Source organism: Neovison vison, chromosome 8 (genome assembly GCF_020171115.1).
Source record: "Neovison vison isolate M4711 chromosome 8, ASM_NN_V1, whole genome shotgun sequence".
NCBI lineage: Eukaryota > Metazoa > Chordata > Mammalia > Carnivora > Mustelidae > Neogale > Neogale vison.
Genome location: NC_058098.1, coordinates 14,777,196 through 14,797,903, shown reverse-complemented (window position 1 = coordinate 14,797,903; position 20,708 = coordinate 14,777,196).

Here is a 20,708-nt window from a genome sequence, read left to right as displayed (position 1 = left end):
GCCGAAGGCAGAGGCTTAACCCACTGAACCACCCAGGTGCCCCAAATCTACAAATTTTTAAGAGGATTTTATTTATTTGAGAAAGAGAGAGAGGGGAAGAGTGTGAGGTGGGGGGAGTGGCAGGGGGAGAGAGACGAGTAGACTCCACACTGGGCGTGGAGCCTGCTGTAGGCAATGAACTCACAACCCTGAGATCAAGACCTGAGCCGAAATTAAGTTGGGCACTCAACACACCGAGCCACACAGGTGCCATACAGATTTTGGATGGAGCAGAGAATTTTCTTCTGTTATGCTTTTAATAAATTTTCTGTCCCTACTGTTGAGTTTTCTACTTAAGAGGCATAAATTGTGTGAGATTATCTTCACTTGTCCTCTAGTACTTGTTAAAAAGTATGGCCACTGCAGACGGACAAATTTAAACATCAACATTTCCACTCACATTCTGTGCGACCTCTGCTCATCTCTTTAACCTTTCTGGACTTCAGTTTCTATTTGGAGATAACAATGGAAACTCCCTGTGTTTGAAGTCCCCAAGACCATGCTCAGATTCCACTCATGAAAAGGACTCATGGGACTCAGAAGTCGTTATAGTTAAGTTTACAGCAAATGGATACAAATTAAAATTAACAAAGGAGAGAAGCATAGGGTGTGAAGAATGGAGGAAACCAGGCACAGGCTTCCCTCCCCCAGCCTAGTTATACAGGATGTGTTTCATTTCCCCAGCCCAACACATTTGAAGTGTTGCCCATCAGTGAAGCTCGCGGAAGACCAAGTGTCTGGGGTTTTTACTGTGGTCAGGCACATGGGCAGGACCAACTCAGCCTAGCACAGGCACCTTGGATTTAGGTGGTGAGCATTCATTCTCACAGCTCTAAGGTGCTTGGCCCACGCCCACCAATTTTCCAGCTTTGGCTTCAGAGATTCCCATCTGCTATTGATCTGTTATTCCTTGCACAACAAGAAGATTTCTTTAAAGTGGAAATTGCCCTAAAGGCTTTTTATGACTTGTGCCTACTTAGAATTTAATGTGCCATTGGTCCAAGCAGTCATAACTTCTTAATTGATGAACCCAAGTGTGGTTCTGACGACCATTTCAGAGGGAAGAAACTGGAGCTGGGGACATTCTATAGCAGTGAGCCTGTAAGGAATGCAGCTTCTCCTGGACAGCCTCACCCCAGACCTGCTGAAAGGAATCCGCATTTGAACAAGATCCCCAGGTGACTCACAGGCGTGATAAAGTTTGAGAAGGCTATTTACTGAGCATTTTGTCCCCTGCAGGCAGAAGCCTGGGGAGGTGGTGAGGTTACTCAATGAACAGGACTGACCCCAGGCTCTCCCCTTCCCCAATCCTTCTCCCTTTCCCAATCCCCTCCCTCCCCATCGGCTGTCCCCACCCCTCTGCTGGGATGTGAAAAGCTCTGTCAGACCTTAGGTTTCCATAGGAGCCCTTCCAAAGGCTTTGAAGACGATCCCCTTCTGTCTCCCTGCAGTCCTCCTCCTTCTTCTGAGCCCCCAGTAGCCAGCACCCCCAGGGGATGAAATCTGTACCTGTTCCCCAAGTAAGTCCTGCTCGCCTGTCCTCTCGAGGCTGGGGCCTGGAAAGGAGGGCAGTTCTGTGAGGGGAGCCAAACCACTCTGTCTTCAGGGAAGGTAGGAAGTTTTAATGGCAGGGACTTTTCATGACTCTAAAAAGTAAATCAGCACGTTTTCAGCTTTTAAAACATTATCCTGCCTAATGCTCATCGACCAGAACCTGAGCCTCATCTCTGAGATTCCCTGTTCCTGGTTTCTGCCTCTCCCCTGAACCACACAGTAGTATAATGAAACAAATAACTCTTAGATCTTTGTCCCACTTATAGCCCAGACTCTAGAAACACTTGGGAGGTACTGTCTTTTGGATGCTAATGAATGGCCACAGGAAGGAGCCCCTGGATGGCTATTGGAGGGTGTAGGGTCCATAAAAACTGCTCAGGTTATTAGGGGGTTGGGACTTTCAGCCCCTACCCTCACCCAGCCTCTGGGGAGGAGGAAGAGAAGGCTACTTAGAGAATTCAGTCACCGATGGCCAAAGATTTAACCAACTATGCCTATGTAATGAAACCTCAACAAAAATTCCTACAGATCAGGGTTCAGAGAGCTTCCAGGTTGGTGATAAATGGAGGTGCTGTGAGGGTGACCCTCTGAGTCCTCCCAGCGCTGCCCCCCTTGTCGTATACAGCCCTCCATTTGACTCTGCCTGAGTTTTATCCTTGATAATCAACTGGTAATGGTAAGTCAAGTGCTTTCCTGAGTTCTGTGAGTTGTTCTAATGAATTATGGAACCTGGGCCAGCGGTGGTCAAGGAAGCTCTGAATTTACAGCTGGCTGGGGAGAAGTATGGGTGGTCCCAGGGACTCGTGACTGGCACCCGAATAGGGGGCAGTCTTGCGGGACTGAGCCCTTAACCTGTGGGGTCTGTACTAATTCTGAAGATTTCGCGTCAGAAGTGAATAGACTTGTAGGACGCCCAGTTGGTGTTGGAGAATTGGTTGATGTTGGTAGAGACAGCACATTTTTGGTGCCAGGGAAAAAACCCAGACTCACTAATCCCTGTGCTTTGGTGGGTGGGGTGAGGCTCAGGGACAGGGGAGTAATGGGTGTGGGCAATGCCCCCAAAGTCCTATTATCTGCATTTCTACTAGTTATCTGCATTTTAACAATTTCCCACAGAAGTCAGGGGTTTTGTTATAGGGGTTGGTTTGGAATAGTATCTTGTCCTGACCTTACCACTTTAATAGCCATGTGACTTGGGGCAAGTCACCTATGTTCAGATTTTTTTAACTTTGTATGGGGCTACCTGCCACACAGGTTCTTTGAAAGGATTACCAACCATGAATACAAAGATTTAGTAAGGCTTCATGGCCCATGATGTCCATTATCCGCTATGATGTCTTAGTTTGAAAGACTTTGTCTACCTGTCTCCTTTCCCCAAGGAAAAAATAAGTCAGGTGTCAAAGAATCATTTTATTTCTCCATTGTTGAAATGAAACAGAAGGGCTGGAGAAGCTGAACAGAGCTTCTGCTGTGCCTGAGGCAAGAGAAGACAGAGAGCAAGAAATGAAGCGCTTCAGGGAGTTTGCCCAGAGGGCTAAGGCTGTGCTTCTCCCAGACTGTTAGAAAATTAGTAATAACCCAAGGCCCTTCCCTGTGTGCCCGTGTCTGATATTATCCTGTGATCCTCCGAGGATACAGAATGTTAGAGCTAGCTTCCTAATTATACAGAGGTGCCCCGTGATCAAACAGATATTTTATTAACAGGAATCTCGTTATATTCGTTCTGTTCAGTGGCTGTGTACCCGTGTGAACAGGGGATGGGAGATGAATTCATCTGACAAATATTTGTCAGGTACCTACAAGGCATTGTTCTTGGTGTGGGGACACAGCTGTAAAGCAAACACAACAAAGAGCCTGCCCGGCAGGAGGGAGACAGACAATAGAGAAAGAGGGTCAGTTGGCAGGCCATGGCTAGTGTTTTGCTGATAGGGAGTGACGGGGATAAAGAAGGCGATGCCAGTACTATGGACGGGTCAAGGAAACCCTCTGTGAAAAGATGTTTGAGCAGAGCTGGGGGGAAATGAGAGCGTGCCAGGGGACCAGCTGGTGGAGTAACAGTGCAGGAAGCAGACTAGGAGGGAAGAACTTGCCTGGTGTGTTTGAGCAGCAGTGAGGAGGTCAGGGTGGCTGGAACTGAGGGGGTGGGGTGGGACAGTGGAATGTGATGAGGACAGAGAGGTCCTGTGGGCAGGTCGTGCAGAGCCTTGTAGGACCTTATGAGAACTCAGACTTTGGCTCTAAGGAGAGACAGGGAGTTGCTAAGCATTTGGATGTAGGAGCAATCCAATAGTTCTAAAGTGATAACAAGATCCCTCTGACTGCAGTGGAGAGTGGAGTCTAGGGGGGCCCAAGGGCAGAGACAGAGGGACCATATTGCAGGATATATTGCCATATATTGCAGACCATATATTGCAGGATACTGCAATAGTCCAGGCGAACAGTGATGGAATGTGGACATACATGACTCCCTCGGTCTATCCAGTTCTCTTGAATAAAACAAATATCTTGCTTAGTTAGGAATGATTCTGTTCCTCAAGTGAGTAATTAAACGTCTTTCCTTTTCTGTTTTCTGATAATAAATGCAGTAAAGTGTTCATTACAGAAAACTTAGAAGATAAAGAAAATCATGAAAAAAAAAGATTTTCAATCAATTATCATATGATCTCCCTGATATGAGGAAGTTGAGAGGCAATGTGGGGGCTTTGGGAGGTAGGAAAAGAATAAATGAAACAAGATGGGATCGGGAGGGAGACAAACCATAAGAGACTCTTAATCTCACAAAACAAACTGAGGGTTGCTGGGGGGGTGGGGGGCGGGTCGGAAGAGGGGGGTGGGGTTATGGACATTGGGGAAGGTACTTGCTATGGTGAGTGCTGTGAAGTGTGTAAACCTGGCGATTCACAGACCTGTACCTCTGGGGCTAATAATACATTATATGTTAATAAAAAAAATAAAAAATTATATAAAAAAATAAAGATTTCCAAACCCTACAACCTAAAGATCACAGAGAAACCATTCTACTTTGAATTCTTTTTTTTTTTTAAAGAAGATTTTTATTTATTTATTTGACAGACAGAGATCACAAGTAGGCAGAGAGGCAGGCAGAGGGAAAGCTGGGGAAAACAGGCTTCCTGCTGAGCAGAGAGCCCGATGCGGGACTCGATCCATCGATGACTCTGGGATCATGACCTGAGCTGAAGGCAGAGGCTTTAACCCACTGAGCCACCCAGGCGCTCTCTACTTTGAATTCTTAATGGATGTGATTGAATTGATTCACTCATCAAAAGGTGAAGAGGAGACAGTAGCAGTGCCAGGCAGAGCCACAAAGAAGCTTAAGGCTGTCCTCTAGAACCACAACCTTCCCTTTCATTTCTCTTCTACCGGCAGCCCCCACAACCAGGCACCTGGTGCCACCTTCCCTCTAGGTCCCTATCAAGTCACTCTCAGAAGAATATGCAGCTCGTGAAACCCACCATGAGAGAAGTTACTCTTCACCTCAGGAGCAGGGCTGGGCCAGAGGTGAGCTGAGGGAGGCACTTGCCTCTCACACAGAATCTAAGAGAAGCCAAAAAGCTTAATAATCCAGATAAGTTGTATTTGAATACAATGGTTTAGAAAATCAAAATTAACGCCAAAAGCCTTTTATGAAGAAAGTATCAACATTGTCAAAAAACAGAAGAGCTGCCCTTGGACTTGCTTGATCCTGCCTCACCCCAGTTCCCGCCCTGATCCACTGAGACCCAAGAGTTTTACATTCAGACCTGAATAGGAGTCATTCCTGATTTCAAGTACAGACGTTTATCAGATTTTGATTTCCAGTGTCAAAAAGAAAAATATTTCTTTTAAATAGAGAATTGTGGTCCCTCATGTGCATGGAAGCAACTTCCAAATTGATATACATGTTTTCTCATAAATGAGAGCTTTCCCTTTGCCCTCTGGACAGGAAATTTCTTTCTATTGACTTGATAGTTTATTGAAGGGGTTAAGAAGTCTGTCGCTAAATAAACACATTGAATAATTCAGACTTAAGACTTAATATTCATCAAGATATTTTACATTATGGGAACACCTGGGTGGCTCAGTTGGTTGGGTGACTGCCTTTGGCTCAGGTCATGATCCCAGAGTCCCAGATGGAGTCCCCCATTGGGCTCTCTGCTCTGCGGGGAGTTTGCTTCTCCCTCTGGCCTCTCCCCTCTCATGCTCTCTCTCTCTCTCTCTCAAATTGATTTTATCTATTGATAAAATCTAAAAAAAAGATACATTTTGATAACTCAGATGTAAAATATATGATAATTATTTTTCAAATTCCTGAATAGATAATACATTTTAAAACTTGAGCTGGCATACAATATATGTGTGGATTAAAAAAAAATAAAATCTCTATATAGCAATCCTTAAAAGGAAGCCATTAATCTGATGCAGGAAAAAAAGAGAAGCATCCTACCATTATGCTACCATTGGAAAATCTGGCTGTGTTGGTCTCTGGGGTGGAGGGTGGCTGGAGAGGAGTCTATTGTGCTTTGATGGGTTGGGGTGAGGTTCAAGGGCTTTTCATGGACAATTTTGTCCTGGGTTATTTATAGCTTGAATATCAACAAGGAGCATTAAATTAGAATTTATCAAGTTCATCGAATATCTACTCAAATAACTAACACTTACTGAATATAATTCATTGTTACTTATTTCATAGACATCATCTCTAATCTTCTCAACAAATCTATGAGGTTGCTCACTTCACTGACTAAGCTACTGTGCCTCAGAGTGGTTAATTTTCTAACCTAAAATCACACAGCCAGTGAGTAGAATCGCTGAGCTTAAAGAAAATGAAGTCCAGTTTGTATAAGAGGCTCCTTGAGCCTTGGGGGTACTGGGGTAAGAAGGAGTGGGAAGGTGGGGGACAGTCAGAGGGCTGAAGATGGGACTCCAGACCCCACACCCAGGTACTTACCAGACAGATGTGTTTCAGTAATATTTCATTTGAGAGAAGGGATCTGCTACAAAAAAGAATTGGCATCCTCATCCTCATAGCTCATATTCTGTTCTTTAAAATACCAGGATGCCACTGGATGCAATGTTTTCTTACCCTGCAATATCCTTCAGCCATTTCCCAATGTCAATATTCTTCTACAATATTACTTATTTGTTGCAAAAATGTGGCATATTTATTTTAAATATTTCTTTATTTTTGAATTATAAAAGTCATATATGCTTATTATAACTAGTGGAAGGATATAAAGATGTGTAAATAAAGTTTTAAGACTCTGACTCCAGTGTTGGGGAGGAAAAATTTTCCTCTGTCCTTCAAAGGTTCTTCTGGCTGGCCTCAGAATTAAATTGACATAGGGGCGCCTGGGTGGCTCAGTGGGATAAGCTGCTGCCTTCGGCTCAGGTCATAATCTCAGGGTCCTGGGATTGAGCCCCGCATTGGGCTCTCTGCTCAGCAGGGAGCCTGCTTCCTCCTCTCTCTCTGCCTGCCTCTCTGCCTGCTTGTCATCTCTCTCTGTCAAATAAATAAATAAAAATTTTAAAAAAAGAATTAAATTGACATGAGATAGATTCATAGGAGAAAATCAAATTTAATTTTGTATTTACAGGAACCCAACATCCATGAACAGTTCAAAGATAATAAGGCAAAATGAGGTCTGTAGGCCCCCCTGGGCTAAGGAATGGGATAGGGACCCGGGGCTTCAAGAGGGAGGAGGGCAAGTCACAGGGCAACATGAAGAAGGGCTGATGTTTGGTAATTAGATGTTTGTCCTGTCATACAGATGAGTCAGGCAGATAATCTATCTCTGGAATTAACTCTTACTCTGTAAAAGATCCCCAATTTAGATTCTTCTAGGTAGTTAAGGGAGGTGTAAAAATTTCTTGACCCCACAGGGTCTCAGCTGCCTTGAGCTTAAAACAGACCAGATGTCAAAGTGGCACATTTTGGGAAGACTATTTCTGAACTCCTTCAATGGTAAGAGTTTGTTTTTTCCAACATCATCAAATAATTCTCCATTTCTCAGTGAATACTGACTGGGTGTACTACCATTTAACTCAGCTCTGACACTGTCTGCCTGGTAATAGTGACAGATCCCACAGGTAAAGTCTCAGTCCTATAGAACTGCACGCCTTCCTCTCTCACTTCAGATGCCAATTGCAAGTCCAGATTGTTACCTGTATTTTTTACCAGTTCTTACTTACAGATTGGAGGTTCCCATGATCCCCTCTTCAGGTTTGATTAATTTGCTAGGGGATCAGAGAAACATTTTACTTAGTACCCTACAGGTTTATCATAAATAGATGTAACTCAGGAACAGCCAGATACAAAAGATGTATAAGGCAAGGTAATGGGGAAGGGTGCAAAGTTCCCATGCTTTCTTCAAGGATGCCACTCTCCCAAACTTCCTGTGTTCACCAATGCTCAAGCTCTCAGAATCCTATCCTTTTGGAGTTTTTAAAATAGAAATCTCAGCACAATAGCATGATTGATGAAATCATTGGCTATTGGTGATTAAACCAGTATCCAGTCCCTTTCCCCTCCTCTAAGGCAGGGGAAGGGGCTGACATTTCCAACCCCAACACTGTTGCCAGGGAAATCCCTCTCTTGGTTAGCTAGGACCTTTCCAAAAGTCACCTCACTGAGGTAGCGAAAGACACGTTTATGGTTCCATCGTTTATGGAATTCTGAGGATTTTAGGAGATTTGTGCCAGGAAAAGGAGGACGATCAAATATCTATTTCTTATAAATCACAACATTGCTCCCCCTTGATATCCAATTATTCCTAAACCCCTTGGGGCAGCCACAGTTAACACACTGGTACTCTTTCTTCCATGCTTTTCTTCATTACAGCATGATTCTTTCAAAACTTTTTTTTTTTAAACAGTGAAAGCTTTCAAACATTCGCAGGAATACAGAGAATAGTATAATAAATGCCCACATACCCATCATCCAGCTTCAGCAATTATCAACATATGGAAAATATTGTTTATGTAAGTCCTTCTTCCCCCTGGAGTTTTTTTGAAGCTCATCTCAGGCATCATGCCAATGAATTAATAAACACCTCATTAAGGATATCTAATTTTTTACATGATCACCATGTCATTATGACATCTAACAAAATCAATAATAATGCCCTAGAAATCAGGCCACCGAATGGAGGTTGTACACTTCACCCTCCCCATCCCCTCCCACTCTCTCTCTCTGGAGACATGCTGGCTGTTTCAGCTGTGCCCCGTGCAGACCGTGCAGACGGAGCTGTGCTGACACCTCATCACTGACCCAGAGCAGCACCCCCGCAGGCCTGTGGCCTGCCTTCTTCCTGGAGCCTCCCTACCCGGGTTGCTGTAAGGCCCTGAAGATCCAGTGGTTCTTCAGCATCACTGTCAGCCACTGCCCAGACTTCACTCGCGGAGGCTGCAGAAGGAAGGAGAAGAGCCTCCTGGATGAGCCGGGCTGCATCTGCACCTGCGGTGTTAGGAATGAGCCAGAAACAGACGAGTGAAGTGGGGTGCAGGGTAGGGAGGGGAAGGGCTAGCAAGGAGGTGGAGCTCAGGGGCCCCGTGCCCCTCACTTCTTCCTGAGAAGGAAGTGGCAGTGTCGTCCTATGAAACCACAGACTGAGCACAGCCTCCAGGGACTCGGCAGAATGTCCCTGCTAGTGGTGCCTAGAGATAATCTAACCGGCCCAACTGTGCCCCCTTTTCAGATGGGAACACTGAGGCAGCCACCCTGCAGAGCCATCTGCAGTGCTCATGAGTGGACACCACCCGGGCATGGAAAACTCATTTCTTTCTTGATGGTCATCTCAGTCATTTCTGGGTGGCTTATTTCTGGGATGATCCAGGACCTGTTAGTGCCTGAGCTATGAGAGTCAGGGTCACCTGTGATGACAGCCAGCCTGTTCTTTGCTCCTTGCAGAGAGCCTAGCAAGTGAATTCCCCTGAGATGCTAAAGTCCAAGGACGTCCCATGCAGGGCCTTCTCATCCCTACCCCTCCTCAGCAGAACCCTGCCTCTTTCTCCCAGGGGCCTGCTTGGTTTAGTTCCGTCTCACTCAGTAGACTCAAAGCATCACAAGAACAAGAATTGTGCACTTTTGTTTGTTTTTGATTTTGTTTGTAAAGATTTATTTACTTATTCAAGAGAGAGAAAGGGCCGGGAGAGGCCAGGGGAGAGGGAAAGAGAGTCTTTTTTTGGACACAGAGAGAGATCACAAGTAGGCAGAGAGAGAGGGGAAGCAGGATCCCCGCTGAGCAGAGAGCCTGACTTGGGCTCGATCCCAGGACCCTGAGATCATGACCTGAGCTGAAGGCAGAGGCTTAACCCACTGAGCCACCTAGGTGCCTAAGAGAAAGGGAGTCTTAAGTAGACTCCGAGCAGAGCACGACCCCAACTTGGGGCTGGATCTCACAACCCTGAGATCATGACCTGAGCTGAAACAAAGAGTTGGATGCTCAACTGACTGTGCCCATCAGGTACCCCCACCTTTGTTTTTTTCCCCATCACTTTATCTCTAGCACTTCGTGAGGTTCCTGGCACAAAGGAGACAGCCCGTATATATCTATAGAATGAATGAATGAGTGCATGAGCCCGTCTCCTCTCTAATAGAGTGACCACAGAGTGAGAAGTTCAAAGCCAGGACTCTTCCCCAACTTCATTGTCACTATGTCCTCACCACCATCCCGCAGAGTGACAGCAGTGGGCTTTCACCCAGTTCCAAGCATTATGGTGGCAGGAGTACTTTTGCTAAAGAAGCCTCTTTTCCCCTCGGTGATATGGTACATTTTATGGTCTGGCTTCAAACTCTCTGGCCTTCTGTTTTTAAAAACTCATTTTCCAAATGAACTCCCCGGAGTGGATTCTGTTGTTGGCAATGACAACCTTAACTGCTACACTCCCTCGGAGTGGTGGTACTTTACGTTCTTCTGCCCAGCAGAGCAGTGGCATCTCCTCTCTTCCTGTCTCCAGACCCAGCCGAACCGGTAAGGGAAGCAAATCTGTGACAGGGTCATCGACCTCTTAATGGCTTCCCCAAGCTACACCAAAACCTGGGTGACTTCCACGCAGCTTCAACATGAAAACTTTAGTTCTTTACGTTCTCGGGCCGGGTCAGATGTGGGGGCGGGCTGTTCTGGACTTTGAAGGAGAACGGAAGGAGCGCGGGGCTCAGTTGTGCACTTGTCCAAGGAACCCCTTCCCCGCCATAGTCCGTGTGGCAGGGGAGGGGCTCCCTGTTTCCGTTACAAGAACAACCATCCATCCAGTGAGCCCTTTCCATGCAGTGGCTCCGTGTGAAGAGAGTTACATGCATTATTTGAGGCAATCATCCTAAGAACCCCATGGGGGAGGAAAGGGAGGCTTGGGGATGTCTCATAGCTGGCAAAGTCATTTCCTGGGGCTGCTATAATGGAGTACTACAAACCAGGTGGCTTCCACAACAGCTGTTTATTCTGTCACCGTTCTAGAGGCCAGAAGCCCGAGAGCAGGATGTCTGCTGGGCCTCGATCCCTCTGAAGACACTGGAGAAGGATGTGTCCTAGGCCTCTCCTAGTTCCTTGTCCCTTGGCAGCATAAATCCAGTCTTCACACAGCATTTTCCCTGAGACCTGATTTCCCCTTTTTATAAGGACCTGAGTCATAGTGGATTAGGGCCTACCCCAATGACCTCATCTGAACTTGCTGACCTCTGTGAAGACCCTGTTTCCAAATAAGGCCCCCTTCTGAGTACTTGGGGTTAGGACTACGACATATTTTTTGGAGGGGGAGACACAATTCAACCCATAAGAGCAGAGGAATGACGGGACGTGGACCTATCTGCCTGACCCAAAGCCTTTGCCCCTTGGAAGGAGAAAGACTGTGGAAGTTAATGGCCCAGCCTCTCCAGAAAGGCTGCAAGGAGCCAAATACCTGGGTCTGTCTTAATTCGGGCTCCTAAGAAGCAGAGGGCAAGCAGCTCATTGGGTAAGGTGGAGATGCGTGAGAAAGGGAAGGAAAGGTAGCCAATAAACACTGAGTTATCAAGGCCACAATCTTGGCTTGGCCGGTGGCTGGCACTTAATCCCACGCAGAGGTGGGGAGAATACCTTCCCTGCAGTGACCTCCCCCCCACAAAGAAAGGGAAAGGTGTTTACCCACCAATCCCCTGTTACTCATTGGTTGAAGACTCCTGGCTTGCTTTGTGCAAGGTTTTCTTTGTGTGGCTTCCAAGAAAACCCTTAGGCAAAGAGGTACAGAAACTGGCCCTTGGAAGTCAGCCAGTAGCACAGAACGTGGCAGCTCCCAGAGGTAAGGGTAGGGTATGTATCTTCTGCTACACTATATGTGGCTTTGAACAAGTTATTTAACCGCTTTGTACCTGTCTTCTCCCTACATGGGGTCACTGTGAGGCTAAATGACTTAAAACATGCTGAGCCCTTAGACCAAAGAACCTGGCATGTAATTTGTGCAATTGAAACACTAGCTAGGATTCATATTGACTAAATTATATTGTCTTTTGCTGGAGACACCCATCTTTACAACACTCTCTTTTTCTCTTTGAATCCCAAAGTGTCTCCATCGCCTCAGCGCTGCCCTTGCACATTGGTCCCGAGTCTACTCCCAAGAAACTCACTGACCAAGTCTGCTGTCCTCCTCCTAAGGCAATTATACAGAAACTAGGAGATGGCCATCAAGGACGTACTCCCATCTCCCATAAAGTATTTTTTAAGGTTCTTGGGCAACATTTTGCTAAGTCCCCTCCATCAGCTTTCAGATTCTTGGGACTCAAAGTAGGAGGAATCCCTCTTTTTCAGCTCCCTACAATTTATGCAGAGACTTCTAGGATGCCCCCTTATTATGTTGTAAGAACAGGAGGATGGTCTGTAAGGTAAGAGGTCCCGAACCACCCTCCTGACTTGCTACCCCCAGCTGGGCAAGAGAGGGGCAATCAGGTAATGTGAAAATAGGAACAACTGAAAGAGGATCGCTGGAGGGAGGGGGGTAGGAGGTAAGTAATGGGCAGGAGTCCAAGTTCATGATATATTTCCCAGGATGCACCACTCTTCAGTTCATCATTACATCTTCCCAGGTACAAGGCATTGTGGGAATGACTCGTTGAGAATCCAGGTGTTCGGCAGCCAAAGGGAGACCCCCCCCCACAGCCAGAATTCCTAGCTCGCCCAAGCAGATGACCTTGACAAAGCTTTCACACTCTTTTTCTCTGGGAAGATGTGAGCTGGAGGGACCTCTGGAGAGCACTCTAACTGACTCACTACAGATGAGGAAATGGAGGCACAGACTGGACTCAAATAGCAGGATCGTTAAACAAAAGAGAACATAGACACAGCTGGTTCTGTCACACGTGGCCTTGTTGTCGGGCAAATTTCTCAACCTTTCCGAGTATCACTTTATTTATTTATAAAATAAGAGTAATAAATACCTGTTAAAAACTCCAGCCAAATACCACCAGAAACATTCTTGTTTCTACCTGAATGAGCTGGATTTATTATTACTCATTGCAGCAGGGGAGAACCTACACCTTGGGGAACCACATGCTTCTCATTAAGAAGATGTCATAAAGGACTTAGGGGATTTGGGCTTGATGGGGTGATTTGGGGACGGGTTTAAGGAAGCTGGCTTTGTTCTGTATCAGATGCCTTCTGGAAATGGGGCAATTCTCTGATTGGGTATCTTAATCTCAACCACAAGAAAGGAACCCCATGTAGGGGTTAAAGCTGTAATGGGTAAAGAGTCAGCAGCCCCTCAGATTGGCCAAGATAGGGGATGCTGGCTCATTTGTGCGGCTTGGGAAATACTCACGTTTTGTCTGGGTTCAAACAAGCTCACAGAGGGTCATGTTTTTGTCTTGATCCACCACAAGCACAGGATGGCCTTGTCTGAAGCTGATGTTCTGTGAAATTGTTTATGTCCAGCAGGAGAACATCAAAGACCCACTGTGCGTGCCAGGTCGGCTCCCCGAAGCCCGGGGCTGCTTTTCTCTGTCTCATAACAATCTCCGAGCATTACGCTGAGGATGAAAATGATATGACATTTGTAAAATGCTTTGTTCAAGTGGCCGGCAGAGAGACTCCCTCAGCAAATGACAGCTCTGAAAATAGCAATAGCAATAGTAATACTTTTTAAAAATTTTTTAAATTTTTTTATAAACATATATTTTTATCCCCAGGGGTACAGGTCTGTGAATCGCCAGGTTTACACACTTCACAGCACTCACCATAGCACATACCCTCCCCAATGTCCATAACCCCACCACCCTCTCCCTACCCCCCTCCCCCCAGAAACCCTCAGTTTCTTTTGTGAGATTAAGAGTCACTTATGGTTTGTCTCCCTCCCAATCCCATCTTGTTTCATTTATTCTTCTCCTACCCCCTTAACCCCCCATGTTGCATCTCCACTTCCTTATATCAGGGAGATCATATGATAGTTGTCTTTCTCCCATTGACTTATTTCGCTAAGCATGATACCCTCTAGTTCCATCCACGTCGTCGCAAATGGCAAGAATTCATTTCTTTTGATGGCTGCATAGTATTCCGTTGTGTATATATACCACATCTTCTTTATCCATTCATCTGTTGATGGACATCTAGGTTCTTTCCATAGTTTGGCTATTGTAGACATTACTGCTATAAAGATTCGGGTGCACATGCCCCTTCGGATCACTACATTTGTATCTTTAGGGTAAATACCCAGTAGTGCAATTACTGGGTCATAGGGTAGTTCTATTTTCAACATTTTGAGGAACTTCCATGCTGTTTTCCCGAGTGGTTGCACCAGCTTGCCTTCCCACCAACAGTGTAGGAGGGTTAGCAATAGTAACTCTTGATAAATATATTATTTACTTATTGATTTAGAACAGTGTAATAAAAACAGATTTAGTAGTAATGAGAGGCAGCTCTGGATCTTGCTCTGTGATCTGACACAAGTCATGTTACCTCTCTGAGCCACAGTTGGTTTCTGGGTAAAATAGGGAGATGATATCTGCTTGAAGAAATTCCTAAGTGTGGGGAGTTTTGAGGATGACAGCCATTATGGTGCTGAAGTGCTTTGAACACCAGAGACCAAAGCAACTTTTCTAAAACCACATAGATTTTTTGTTTCCTTGGCTCTGGGGTGCTTTTTAAAAATGTCCTGTCAACTGCATTAAAGAAAGGAACAAACAGCATTTTTTTGGTGTGGTTGTCACCTCCGGGAAGTCCGTCCCTGGAAAGTCCCTCCACTGCCCAAGGAGTGTCACAATCTCTCTTCTAAATGGGTCCCAGTCTTCCTCAGGAGTAACTTAAAGTCCTCTTGCTTTTCTGAGAGCAAAGCCTCACCTTGGTCCATACCCAGTCCTGCCCCTCCTTGTCTCAAAAGTGTGCGCAAGTGGTGGGTGACAGGGCTGGTTTTCTTTGGGATCAAGGACCCCTCTTCAGCCAGTGGGAACCTCCCTTTTAGGAAAGCTCTGCCTGCCCCCTGGTGGCAGCAGGGGAAATGTCACCTTCCCCAGAATCCCTGCACACTCCTCCCCTATAACAAGGAAGACTCACATCTTTCGGTATTAGCTTTTTAAAAAAACTTTTTTTTTTTTTGTATCAGAAGCAAGTTCACAGATCATAAATAATAGAAATAATTAGTATAAAATACTTATTGTGCATCTGTACGCAGGACAGACACAATCTCTGCTCTCATGGACTTCACCTTCTAGCAGGAAATGCCATGAGACATTGAACAATGCATGTGGTGACTCTACGTGAAGGGGAAGTGCAAGTGTGACGGGAAAGTTAGCAAGGGTCCTGGCCAAGGGTGGAGGTGGCAGCGGTGGTAGATGGGAGGGATGCCCTAGGGAGGTGAATTTGCAGCTGAGACCCAAGGGGTGAGCAAGTTACTCAGAGGAAGGAGGGGAGGAGTGCTGTAAGTAGGTGGGAGAGCTAGGATGGCTTAAGGAAAAGAAGACACTCAGAATGAGTGGGAGGAGAGGGTGAGACAGTCGTGGGTGTAAAAGCAGGGACCAGACCCCAGGAGCCTTGCAAGCCAAGCTAAGGGTCTGGAGCTTTCTCTGAAGGCCAGAGGAAGGACCTGGGCATCTTAAAACCTGGTGGCTAGATGGTGACGGGGATGGAGGTAGTAAGGACTGTCGCCGGGCTTTACTGATAGATTTCTCATGGGGGAGAGACAACCCTGGGAAGCCTGGGGTACTGGCTGTGTGTGCAGGCTGCCCCCCAGGACCCGACAAGCTGCCTGAACCCGACATGTCTGTTTATCTTCAGTTATTTCCCCAGTGCAGAGGGAGAGAGAAAATTGCCCTGCCCACCTCCCAGGAATGCACGGAGCATAAGGTCAGATAAACCCCAGGAAAGGATGTTGAGCAGAAGGAGAAAGGGTTTCCTTCTTCCTCTCTTTCCACTTCACAAAGTGAATGTTGCAAAGGCAAACGATCTTTAGGTGTCTTGACCTGGTGCAGAGCGCATGCCCAGAGCATCTTCGGTCCAGAAGGCGAGGCTGCCTGAGCCTGAAGGGAAGTGACATCATTGGAGGCCCCTGGGACGACGCAGGGCCAGGTGCATGGGGCCATTATAACAACAGGGCATTATAACAACAACTAATTGCCCGCACATTGGCACTCTCTTGACAGCTTTGTGAAAAACTCTCTCTTACTCCGTGTTGCCCTTATGAGGTTAGAAATATGATTTCACCCTGGAAATGAAGGAACTGAAGCCCCACAGGTTAAGTCAGTTGCCCAAGGTCGCAGAACTAGGAAGTGGTAGATTTGGGCTTCAAACCAGATCTTCTAGACTCAAGAATCAAATGGTTGATTCTTAACTACTCTGGTAGGATGGGAAGGAGGCGCCATTTGCAAATAATGAGACGACTGGCTGGGGTATCTTCTTCACTTCTGCTGCAGAATGTTCCTGTGGGCACGTCAGTAATTGATAGAGAGCCTATTCTCATTCTACGAAGTTCACTCAAGAGGCCAACAGGATTTTAAAAAAAAACCCTGCCGACTTTCCCCCACTGCTCCCGCTAGTGTAAAATGGCAGTCACTTTACTACGCTCATGGATTCTATGGGTCAGGGTTTTGGACAGGGCCCAGTGAGAACGGTTTGTCTCTGTTCCATAAAGCCTCGGTCCTCAGCTGGGAAAACTCAGACAGTTGAAGGGGACTCCATCTGCAGTTGGAATCATCTAGTGGCTTCTTCAGTCTCCTGTCTGGGCTGGGATTACTCAAAGGCTGGGTTAGTTGGGACTGTGGCCCAGACTGCCTACACTGTGGCCTCTCCATGTGCCCTGGGGGTCCTTACAGCATGGCGGCAGCAGGCTAGTCAAACTTCACCCATGGCGGCTCAGAGCTCCAAGAGCTAGTGTTTCAGTAGAAACTTCCAGAACAAAAGGTAGAAACTTCATGATGAGTCAGTAACCACACAGCCCCTCTCTGAGACTTTATCTTCCTTTGGGTGACAAGCCTACTAAGTCAGCCCAGTCTTCCGGATGTGATGGACAGAGCAACACCAAGTGATTCATGATCTTTTGCCTAATATAAGGGACTGCTACCATTGATCCTTTGCTGGGTCAGCTGCAAAAAAGTCTCCTCATTCTATCTCCAGTTTCCATGACTGCACTCTTTTAGAGCAGCTGGAGTGATTTTCCAGAATAATAAATCAGATGATTTCACGCCCCTACCTCCCCGCTGAGACTAGCCGATGACTTCCATCACGCTGGGAAGGGATCCCACATTGCAGACCCTGCACGATCCTGTCCCTGCCAAGTTCTTGGATTTCGCCTCTTCCAACTCTAACTTTCAACCAGCTGTGCTAATGTTTTACTATTCTTGGCAATTGTCAGGCTTGTTCCTGCCTTAGGGCCTTTGGACTTGCTTTAGGTTTTTGTTTTTGTTTTTTTTAACAATGGCATTTTATGTTGTTGAAAAACTCGAGTTTACAATCCCTTAGTAAATGATGAACAAACGCTTCATTTTCCTATTCTATAACTCCTTAGAAAATCGTTGGTAAATAAATATCCGTGAACAGGTGAAGGGTAAGGCGGACTGGGGAGCGGTTCTGATGTTCACGTTCCCAGCGTGTGGCTCACTCCACAAGGGGGAACACAGCCCTGGTGAGAGCGAGCTGGTATGATATGAATGTTGAATTTCAGCTCTAAGCATTCAAATCCGCCCAGTGACAAATAACTTAGTTTTTGTGCATTACAGACAGTCAACGATACATATTTTACTGAAGGAATACTTTGAGAGAGTCCTGAATTTATATCGTGCATCACAACTATAAAAATGGCTTGAATCCTTACATTTAACCATCATTTATAAAGTACAACAATATAATAGTCCGCATTTTATCTGGGCTGTGTTGAGTATCAGTCTAGACCAAAAGTACCCCAGGGGCCCATTTCTACCACTTCTGAAAAGATCTAGATCTGTGAGAGAGGACTGTCTTCCACACGAATATGACTATGTCAGGAGTTTAACCTTTAGTTTTTTCTTTCTTTTCCTCAACAGTTGGCCCCCAGAAGATCGTATGGATAGATCGCACACATCTTTCCGATATCACTTCAAATGTCACCTGTCAGAGAGCCGGTCCCTGGTTTCCCCCAACCCCAACTTATAGTCACATGACCTCCCTTTATGCTCTTCATAGCATTGATCCACATCGGAAGGGTATTTTCCATTCACTAATTTATTTGCTTTTTTTTTTTTTTTTTCCCCACTAGAGAGTAGCCTCCATGAGAGCAGATATCCTATTCATCTGGCCTACCACTATTCTGATCACCTGTTGGTGTGTCAGGAACATCCTCCAAACTCAGCAGCTTAAAACAATTTATAATTATTTCTCATGGTCATGCAGGTTGACTTGCCGCTCAGTGGTTCTGAGCGGCAAGAACCACTCAGAATCAGCTGAGCGGTTCTTGCTTGGGTTCTTTATGAGGTCAAATGGTGGCTGAGGCTGCTGTCTGGGAAGGCTTGACTGGGACAGAAGTCCACAGTGGCTCCCTGGCATCTGAGGCCGGCTGTTGGCTGAAAGCTTGGTAGGGGGTGTCCACTGGAGCCCCCATATGTAGTTGCGAGTGGAGAATGGGTGGAGTGTATGAAAGGGGGGCCAACATGCTAATCCTTGGAGCAGGTGAGACTGGTAGAAATGACAAGTAGCCTTCTTGTAGGCCCGGACGCAGGAACACCTCTTGGTTACTGCTCATACATTCAGGTACACATTTGTTGGTCTTGTTTTGTGTAGATAAAGGCTCTTGTTAAAGGGTATCTCAGAAATCAAAGAGCCCTAAAAGAAGAAAAGAAAGAAGAAAAGAGAACGAAAAAAGGGGAAAAAAGAAATTGGTGAGTACCGATTGAGCATTTAAGGGGTATTAGAGGGCTTGCCACTTCAAGAAGACTTCGTGGTGGAGTAAGCTGGTCACAGAATGGGTTCGGTGGCCACTAGGTTACCTGCCAATCTCAAGAAAATTTCTGGGCAATGAGGTACATTGTAAAGCACACACAATCCACAACCCTTCTGCATATCCTTTTTAGGTATTAGTTCAGCTCCGAGAAACCCAAAGTCTTAGCTAATGGGATCCTTAAATTCTAGAGTCAAGTGTGCCACCTTCCAGCACACCTGCTTATTTTATGTCTAAGAACTATACCCTGGAAGTTACAGACATCCAGCAAAAATGGCAAAATCTTACAAAGCTTATTTGTATCCTAAGGGAACTTGGCTTGGTAGCCATCCAGTTGGGGGCCCCAAAATAAAGCCAGAAAATATGTGAATTGCACCTTATTTGCAGCTAGATACAGCCGGGCAGGAATGTGGGTTGGGTTCACTTGGGGTCAGGTTCCTACTAGACTGCTGCCTGTCCTCAGGGAATTACACCACAACCCAGAAATACAATGGCCATAATGGAGAATGTCCAATTAGGTAAGATCATTTAAGAAGTGCCCTTGAAAGCAAGGGTTCCCAAGTTAAAATGGGAACCCTATTTTAATTGGCAAGCAGAAGTCTCCAAAACTTTCACAATTCCAAAGGAGTTTCATGAAGAGTTTCATTGCAAAAGGCTAATAAAGAAGTAAAGATGGAAGAAGTACCTAAGACAAAAGTCTGTCAGACTGATATAACTCCCTATTCCCCTCGGTCCTCCTTGGTTTTTGTTTTTGTTTTTTAACATTTTATTTATTTGACCGAGAGAAAGACTGTGAGAAAGAGAAAGACTTGTTACTCCCAAGCAGGGGAGTGGGAGAGAAAGAAGCCGGCTTCCTGCTGAACAGGGAGTCCCAAGCAGGGCTTGATCCCAGGCAGGGATCATGACCTGAGCCAAAGGCAAATCTTAATGACTGAGCCATCCAGGCACCCTCACCCATCCTCCTTTGAACGCCCATTCTACCAATCCCCTTTCTGAATGGTTTTTCCACTCTGAAATGACTACCTACACTAAGGAAAAGTCTACAGTTAACGGACTTAAAATGAACCACCACCGTGACACCATCCCTGCCTCCACCACCTTCTTACCCCCCACCCACCTGTAGAGTTGTCAGAACTGAAGGGATTCTCTGGTAAATTGCTACATTATTTCCCTAAATGGACAAAGGGAAACCAGAGTCTGGAGTGGGGGGTGGATCTTGGGAAAACCAGAGGAGCCCGCAAAGGGTGAAAATTCTAAACAGAATCATCTCTTCTGAATCTGTCTGTTGTGTCCTATGGAGAGAGGAAAACACAATCTCATGTTGTCCTAATCTGGACCCACTGGTGATTGATCCTTTCTCTGCCAGAGATAGCTACTGTTCTCTTGCATCGTGTCCTTGGCACTGGGCTGGGCTTTCTGCCTGCCTGGGCATACAGGTGGCTGGTTCTTCCTTTTGGCTCTCACTGGCAGTGATTTGGGTTTTGGGGAAGGTGATATTCCTTGCACCCTCTTTGGGGACCAAGGGGAGTTACTCCACAATGATCACCACAGCTGGAGATACTTATAATGACCACTACCTACTCAAACGGACAGAAGCAAGTTGAGAATAAGGGGCTTGGAGAGGTGGATCAGCCTGGGAGAACACTGAAGGTACAAAGTGATTCTTTGAGAAATTGGAAAGCAATTTTCCACATTTTGCAAATCTTTACAAGATGGGAAATGCAGTTCTGGAGGCAAGTTTAAAGCTTTCCTCT